Below are 9,573 nucleotides of genomic sequence, written 5' to 3'. Positions count from 1 at the left end.
TCTTTGAGAGAGAGGGTTAGGGTTAATGTGCCTATATGCGCATATGGGTGTGTTTGGGTGCGTGTGTCTGTGAGGTTGAGTGTAAGAGGTGTCGAGAGGGAGTTGGGTGGGGTTGAGGATGGGGGTGGGAGGGTTAGGGTTAGGGGGTTAGGGATAGGGGTGGGAGGAGTTGCAGGTAGTGTACTGGTGGTTCCTGTTTTCTTATCTACAGATACTTTTCTGATTTGGTAAACACTCAATATTTCTACTGATGTTTTCAAAGCATCTTATCTGCAATTATGTGTGGAGAAAACTTTTGCTTTTGTCTCCTTCGCTCAGTTGAGCCTCAGACAATACTTTCTGCTTCCATTCATACCACAACTGAGGGTCCGCGTTGGTCTGGCGTTCCATGCTTGCGCGTTTCCCGATCCTCATTCCATTCCAGTTGGCAGTCCTTCATTAGGAGTGTTGGTGTTTACCAAGGAGGAGGTTCAATGAAGCTTTATTTCAGCGAAATAGCTGTCGGCAGCTACGGTTAGCTTACTTTTAGCGACAAGGAAAGCAAGGAAATCTGTCCATCAGGAAACTCTGCAAATCAGGGAGAGTTGAGGCAGAGCAGCCGGTTTCACCAAAATCAGTGAATAAATTAAATAAAAGTTTTTGTACAGTAATCAGTGAGGCCCGTGTGAGGCTCCGTTCCTAATTCTTGTCTCATTTGTGGTCGGATAAACAGTGAATTCATCAAATTCAGCTGAAAAACAACAAACTATTTGGTCTTTGCAAATGGAAATGATGAACATGTTTATTTGCATATAGAGTGGGGAAGTGAAATGCAATAACATAATAAGTGGGACGCATGTGGAGACGGACTCTAATGTGAACTGATGTACTTAAGAGCTGTCCACTTGTGATCGGCGTCGTGTTAATGCCAGGTGTAAGGCAGGGCCATAGAGACAGACCACCATTCGCGCTCACAGTCACACCTGCAGTACGCCTCAGGCGTCCTTCTCTTTGGGCTGTGGGAGGAAGAAAACCCACTCCAGTGCTGACCGCTGCACCGCTAATAATCATTTCATGTTGGCATATGGCCAAACAACCCACAGAAACCCACTGCCATTGTGGTCTATAGGATAACACTGCCATTGGTGGTTGCCTAACAGTAAATATGCTGGCAGATTAGCCCGCTAATGGTAGTGCAAGCTTGGCTACCTCCCTCGGGCACGTTACCCTTGGCTCGCAGGTCATAACGGTCCCTTTGTTTGATCATCTGAATGCTCGCGTTCCTCGCTCCTCGGCTCCGACCGCGATTTCGCTGTGTCTCCAGATCTCAGCAATGAACTTGTTGAGTACAGATAGGAATGATGATCACAACTACAAAAATAAGGCCCAATTGTTATAAAACAGGAACACCCATTGGGCTAATTTATCTGTGATTGGATGAGGATGCACTCTCACCGGGGGATGAAATGACTCTCAGGAGAACAAGGAGAAGAAGTGAACACTGAAACTCGGGCTTGTCGCAGTTTTCGGCTTCTTCTTCTGTGTGAGGTTGGAGGGAATGGGAGAGAGCGGGGGGGAGTGTGTTCGGTGGACAGCCATTCATCCTGAGCTGGGGGGAAAGTTTCCAAATCTCCCCCCTGACATTCTTCTGGGCTCAAAGAAGCCCCGGGACAGAAGTGGCCCAAAACTGGCACAGACCGCCTCGACGTTGCCAGGGACAGCCACTCTGCTGAGGCGTTGCTGGGGCCCAGTGCTGTTTTGTCTTCCGTTCTCACCTCACTTCCTGGTTTGGAAAAGGAGGCTGGAGGATCATTAACCACCAGAAGGAACCCCATACTACACCGTATGTCCAAACTTAAGCAAGACCTCAGGACAGGCTCGTTCAGTTAGCTATTTCTGTCTTCACTGGCAGGCAGTGCCAAAGGTTTTCTTTTTTTTTTTCACTCTAAATCAAACGTCCATCTAGTGCTGTGCTGTCTTCAGGTGGATCTCCTAACCTAAAGGGAGGATGATTCATACCTGAAGTAGTTCCACAGACCAGTCGCCAAATGACTGTTCCATGTCCTGACTCTAACTAAAAATGTTTCAACAAAAAGGGAATGTGTCCCGTTCTGTCGTTTGACATGTGCTGCTCGCGATCGCCTGCCCGCCCACGTTTCATCGCATACCTGAGAGCTTTCCTCCCGCGGCAGCAGACGAACGAACGTCAACCGCTGTTTATGCGGCGGTGCTAGTCAAATCAGCGTCTCCGTGCGCAGCGCTGGGATCAGCTGGTCGTGCTACTGTTATAACAGTCAAGGTGGCAGGTCAGAATATGTTGGTGTGTCCTGCTTTATTGTGTGTTTGCAAACAACATGATATCCTAACAGAAGTTGTCTGAGTGTGGCTATTAAGAGTGACTCATTAGTTAGTTACACTACACACAGTCCATGATATGTGCTTATCATTGTGTAATAAGCAGCTTATTAGCAAATCATATTATTAATATATATACATATTTGTGCAGAATGAATAATGAATTCATAATAACTGCATCGTCATACTGATAAACATCAGAGCTCTTGACATTTTTCACCATAGACACGTCAAGCTAATGCACTGCTGAAACATCCACAGCAACAAAGCTAGTTGAGCTAGTTGTAGAAATGAGGTTGTGGTTTTGGAACTTCAGTATACCATTGTGTCTTTTTACAAGAACCATATTTAGGACACATCTTTTACTTAATCTTTACTCATGCAGATAGAAAGAATATCTTGTTAGAAATGCCAGCAATGACGATGAGACTCATTTCAAGACTATTAAATACTGCATCACGTGTACTGAATCTACGAATGAATCCTCTTAACTCCTGAATCCTCTTAAGGACAACCCGTGAGTTTCCACTCTCCCCGCCTGCATTCCTGCAGCCAACGAAGTCAATGCAGTCAAGCCTCTGTAGCATCTGGAAACACATCTACAGAAGAAATCTGATGCGAATACTTTGGAAAAAGATCTTAGAAGCGATTAAAGCAGCAATTTTATGCCAATAAAAAAAAAAAAAAAGGTTTAGTCAAGAAAGCGCTTGGATATGTCATCATGTATGTTGCCCCAAGTGGCGTCGAGAGAAAACAGGTCGAATCTTTCAGTCTTTCAGAAGTGACATCAGCAAAGTAAAGAGAACATTTTGACAGGTCACAGTAGGAAAAGCACAGGTTTAAATAATCAAACGAATGACGGCTGAATCCCATGTGGCTGCTTCAGTTTCGGGGGCCTGTAATATTGTGTCTTCTCGCTCGCTGTCACACTGTCGGGGCTCACTGGGACACATGAATGGAACAGAGCCGTCGTCAGTGTTGTCAGTAACACCAAATGGAAGCTGGGTATTTAGTATTATGTTTGCATAGTTTGGCTAAAATAAGATCATTGACTTCGTAAACACAATTTCAGACATTATCACCTTAAAAAGTTTTTATTGCAAACATGTTAGCCAACGGTTGCCTCCTTACACTTTGAGAAGACACAGAGCAATGTTAGCATTGATTTGAAGTTGTGTTTCTTGCGTTTCTTTAGTTTTTTGGGGGGTTTTTAGCTCTGTTTTGGTTTCCACCAACTCCTGAGGAAAAAGATCTGGCTCTTCAACTGCTAAATGCACCACTATGTTCACCAGGCTAGACAATGAGCTCAAAGGCTCGGGGGTGGTCATTCTCTGGGGGCTCGTCACACAGTCACATAGTAATATATAATATTGATTACGATTTTTTTTCCCCCAATCGTCCTATACACACTGGTATATTATTAAAAAGTACATATAAGATACCGTTTTGTTTGACAGATCACCGCTGCTGTTTGAGAGGAAATAAAAGGACAAAGGACTGCAGTTAGACTTTGAATCTCTGCCAGCGAATGTAACGTTTTTTGGTTAAATAATACATGTTAGCTGCCCAAAAGATGTCCTGTCCAATCAATGAATGATAGAGTTGTTGAGCTCAGATGTGTCTGTGAGTTTCATTTATATTTGTTCAATGATTGTGTGTGTGTGCGAGAGAGAGAGAGAGAGGTGATTTTTACCTGGATTTTGTATTACTGTATTTTACATGCACTGCTTTTTCCTAGTCCAGTCATTAGTTGCTATTTTCTGTTGGTTCGACGATGTTAACGTTTGGAAATAAATGCTGTTCAAACATTATAGAGGAGGGTGCCGACGTAAAGCTATATGGTGTAAAATCTAACTTTCTTTTACTGAGCTAGTGCCGCCATTTATTTTACAGCCTGTCATGCCTGGCCTCGACTCTTGTGGTGTTCTTTACAGAACACATGAATATGCAAAAGAGACTGAAAGGCTTTATACTTTGACCTGTTACATTTGATCTAAAAATTTTTTTTAAAAAAAGTCATGCTAAATTCAGGGCTGTACAATTTTTAAAACATACGAAACCCTCTATCCTTAGACCCTCAACCTGAATAATGACCACCCCCCCCCCCCCCCCAAAAAAAAGACTAGAATGGATGAACCTGAGATATTAGACCAATTTGATTTAAAAAATATATTATAATTTGTCCTCAAAGATGCCCTTAATGTACTTTATATTGCCTATAACTGCTTGATGGACAGTGACAGACGGTGAATTGTTATTTCCCTGTGTGACCAGAGATTCCGTTCCAGGAAACAGTTTTACTGACCTATCTGGAAAATCCAATCTGAAGTCTTATGTAAAAAGAGCTTGTTCCAGTTGACTGTCGGCAAAGTTATCCACAGTAAATCTGCTTCTTGGAACCGGACGCTGCGAGAGAAAATATTCACAGTCATACTGTTTTACAGTCTGTAAATCAGAACAACAGTGGTGTGGCATAAAAGATAAATGAATAACGAGCTTCGGTTCAGCTACGCGTCTGTAAAGGCTGATGATTTATCACAGGGCATAATCTCACACATATTTGATAGTGTCCCTCTAGAAAAAACCTTATGTGCAATGCAGTTTGAAATAAAAGATAAAGGGCAACACCAACTCCTTTAGAGACATTCTCTCATAGGGATTGTCTCCAGGTTGTCTCCGGCAGCACGTCCTCTTCCAGACCTTTTACTCTCACTCCTCTTGCGCAATGCAAATGTGTATGTGTGAGTCGGAGGAATGCGCAAAATTACAACAGCAGTGTGGGTAATATGGCCACAGAGCTCCAGCTAGTCACAATTTCCCGTTCACCCACCCGAGTCTCCAACAGTAAAAGTGCCCAACACGTCCACCCAGAGAGCACAGTGCTGCTGCTGGGACTGACTCTCATTCCCCTGTCATTACTGGATGTTTACGCTGCGTGCAAACTGGCTCAGCTCACCACTTTGCCAGCATGGGGGGGTGGGTGGATTGTAGCCTCTGCTCTCTGGGCGATGCCCGTGGCTGCTGATGCTGAGCCGACCGTCTGTATAGCAACAGGCAAACAGCATCAACAAAGCTGCAAGTCCTCTGGGGACGTTGTTAGAGGCCGCTGCTCTCCTAGATAACACACACACACACACACACACACACACACACACACACACACACATACTCTGCACTCCCTTGATGAAAAACAGCTTCAGTGTTCCTATAGTACTTTATATTATGCAAATATTATCAAGGACCACAATATGGTGGAAATAATTTTGTGGTTTAACAGGAGATAAACCAGTACAATTATTAAAAAAACAAAAAATACCATCAGGTTGGCAGGGAGAGACATGTTTTTGTACTGTGAGAGACAAGTATTAGATAGGACAAGATGTAAGTGCACGGTGGAGATAATGAGCACGCTGCAATCAATAGTTTTTTTCTTTACAATGGATCAAATGACATGAGCATAATGTGTAGCACATTGCTCACGACGAAACCAAAGAGAGTTGCCATCCAACTCTGCTGTTTCCCTCAACTCTATGACGAGTTTTGTTTTCCAGCTCATTGGTTTTTTTTTTTGGTTTTTTTGTTGTTGCTTTGGTTCAATTTCTTTCCGCTTCCAGCAGCAGGCAGCTGTTTTCAGCAAAAAAAGAAAGAAAAAAAAAAAGATCAGACAAAACCTACTGTACACTACCTGCTCAGCACCCGAATGGAACGCAGACAAAGTTGGCGAACTGGCTGCTGAACATAGCGGAGAATTTAGTGGCTAAAGAATTTGACTTGGCGGAAACCCAAAACGGAGCTAAGAGGAGAGCGACTATTGGATGTGCACTGGTCTGGTAGCAGGACTCACAACTCAAATGTGTAAATGGTAAACTCTTCTTCTGCTAACACACTAACCGTAACTTTATACGACGATAACATGTAAATGCTGTGTTTCTCTGCTGCCCCCAAGTGGCCAGAAAAGTAAACGAACGCAAGGTTTGAATTTCAGCTCCGAGCCCATGATTGCGTTCACATTTCCGGCCTGTTTTTTGTTTTTGTGGCTTTCTATAAACAGACAGTGTCGAGAAGAGCGCCCACTCTCAGCCTTTATAGTTGTTTTGTTTTGCTATTACTGGAATCATAAAAGAGAGAGTGCCACATGAGCTCTAAAGAAAAGGGTCCTTATGTGATTATAAGAGGAATAACATAAGAGACCGAGAAAACAATAAGGTCTCTCGGATAAACTCACTGCTGAACATAGAGGCATAATGTATGTCCCTAAAGAAATATTGTAGTAATATTAAAAGGATTTTCAATGGGGGTTTCTTTTCTTTCTTTTTGAATATTATGCCTGTTTCTCCCCCTGTGTTTTCGGGTTAAGTGTAATTACATAACTTTAACTTATGTAAGACTTTAGCATTTATTTATTCTCTGGTGGATCAGTGACTAAAATCCACGCCAGCTCAGTTAGACTGTGCTGACATGCGTGTGTGTCCATTCATTCAGGAACCCAGGCCTATTGTTAAATTAAAACTTGTATCTCGGCCCCCTGGTAGTAAATTAGTAGGCTTGTGGAGGAGACTGGCACCGCACGGGCACAAATTTCCACACACTGGGGTAGAGGGAGGGGACGGTGGTGTTAATGGAGGGGAGGGGAGGGGAGAGGGGAGGGGGGGCTGTATCGTCAGCTCTAAGGGCCCGCCTTGTGGCTTCCTGGCCCCCTGCACCGGACGGGTGTATTATAGATGCGCATCCAAGCAGCCGGGCGGCGGGGGCCACTGGACGGGTGCAATGTGAGAGACTGGGACACAGCCTTAACCGCGAGGGGAGGGAGGGTTTAACCATTAACCACCATTAACCATTAAGGCAGCTGTGCAGAGCCGGTACCGTAGACTACATAAGGCGTGCGCACCGGCGTCCACGCCTCAGCCTGAGCGCGTTACCAAGAGGTGGAGGGTACATCCAGCCGGCCGGCCGCACGAAGTTGCTGTGCCGTTACCGATCATCACTTCTCCTCCCTGGACCGCGGACCGCTGAAAGGTAACCACCGCCGAGGAGCTTTCTTCTATCCGAGCACCTGCGGAACACTTTAGCTGCAATTCCACCGGCGGAGAGTCACGCACTGCCTTTATCTAACGGAATGTGTCACTTGGCGAGAACCGCAGAAATCGCAGCCTCCGCCTCTAATACCTGTAGCCTTTTATATGTGCGGTGACGGTTAAAGAATAGGAAAATGATGGCGCGTTCGCGTTCGCTTTCATGAATTAAATACCCGCGGCGGTGGTAGTGGCAGTGACATGGGCTCCAGCCCGGGTGCTGGAACAGAAAGCCCTCTGCCCTTGTTTAAATGAGCAGTAGAATAGAAAAGGAGGGCTAGTCTATTCAGCCCCGACCAGGGGAGCACTAATTTACGCCTTTGCCATGTTGGGTTCGGGTGGTGTTGGTCCTGACTACTAAACAGAGTAGATTGTTTCAGCGGGGAAAGCCAAGGTCTGTGTGCGGGATGTCGCAACACGCAGGCGGAGGAAAGCTGCGTCAAGGCTGCGACAATGCCACCGGGAAGCAAGTGGACTGGCCTTCAAAATAAAAGTGCCCATTTATTAATTGCGTTGGAAGTTTCGAGCAAATGGAGGCTCAGTCGAGAACTTCGTGTCACCGGCGTCAGGTGCGCAGCACGGGGGGGGGGGGGGGGGGTTTACCTTGTTAATCTGTAGCTCTGATCACCCTGGTGTGTGACATTTTCCTCTCCGTTAGAGCAGCTCTGCTACTTTTGCGTTCGTTTGTACAAGTTGGCGATGCGGGTCTACACGCGTCTGCTTATGATGATTGAATCATTTTGAGTTTGCAGCTCAGATTTGTCATGTGTTTTTTTTTTTTTTTTCTACTTGGTGTGCAACAGGCAACGTTAGCTGTAGAGGGTAGGTTAATGGGGTTTCACATGTCAGGAAGAAAGTCTCTGTTACGGTAACTTGACCTTTTTGTATTTACTCTCACTTTGAATTTGAGAGTGACATTTCTACGCTGACTGACTGAAGACCGGAGCCGTGATATGCTCTTCGTATGTGTTTACTTTGAAAGGTGAGACAGGAATTGTTGTCTTTGCATTGCGGGAGGGGAGGGGCTGGGGTGGGGGGGGCGCATTGACTGTGGTGCTTCCAGAGGATGTACGCAGGCACCTCTGTTAATGGTAGAATATTTTTAGCCGCCGGGAGAGGAAATTTGGCGCTGGATGAAACTCACTTTTAAACTCTGCCACAATGTCAGTGGAGAGTCAAGTGGTTAAAGTGTTTTTTGCTGGCCTTGAACACCACATCATAGTCTATTGCAAGGCCTTACAGAGAAGTTGTGCTGCTTGTTGGTGTTTCATCCACTGTAATAATAGGCTATTATAAATGTTTGTTGTCAAGATTTCATGGAAAACCTTGTTTTATATCACTGTGGTGCCATTGTGGTGAGTTTACCGCCACCTTTTTTTTGTTAGTATTCAATATTTATATCATATTTGTCCAACATTCAGATACTTTTTTTGTTGTTGTTGTCAACATTGCACAAAAGCCTACATTCATCTATGATTGTTGTTTTGTAATAAGGACAGCTCTACATCCTGTGAAAAAAATCAAGCTATTTGGTGGAAGCTTGAACATCACTGCGCTTTTCGGCTCTTAAATGTTGCTGTCCTCTAGGCAAGGACAGCATAACGGAAAGTTACTCAGCCCCCCCCCCCCTTTTTTTTACAATTTTTTTTACTACTTAATAGTTTTTATGTATGGATAATTACTCAGAATGACATTATCAGGAAACAGCCTTGGTCTACCTGCGACAGATATTTGGGAGTAAACCTGGAATGAGGCTGGAGAATGTTTAAATTTATGACTGAATAATCCGTTCATTTGTTCTTTTCCCAGGCGACTGTCCACTCTGGTTGGAGGTTCTTTTCTGCAGCTGGTAATTCAATCCTCATACTGCAGACCTTTAAATATCTCCCTTGAAAAACTGCCAGCAGCCACGTGGTGTAAGGTGAGACATTCCCAGCCCGGTACACCGACCAGTCTGACATGATCAGTGGACTGAGAGCATGACCAGTCTGCAATGCAATCTGGCCCCTTCAGAGCTCTGATTTTAGTTTTGCTGTAGCTTATACTGAACTTTAAAGGACTGTTTACAAGTGACGGGAGGGGATTTCTGTGTTGAGTCCCCAAGCCTATTGTTATCCTCGCTCTTCTGTTTTGAACCAGTATGCTTTCTTCTTTTTTTTGCCGGCTT

Source organism: Enoplosus armatus, chromosome 3, assembly GCF_043641665.1.
Source record: "Enoplosus armatus isolate fEnoArm2 chromosome 3, fEnoArm2.hap1, whole genome shotgun sequence".
Classification (NCBI taxonomy): Eukaryota; Metazoa; Chordata; class Actinopteri; order Centrarchiformes; family Enoplosidae; genus Enoplosus; species Enoplosus armatus.
Note: the sequence above shows the minus strand (reverse complement) of the source record.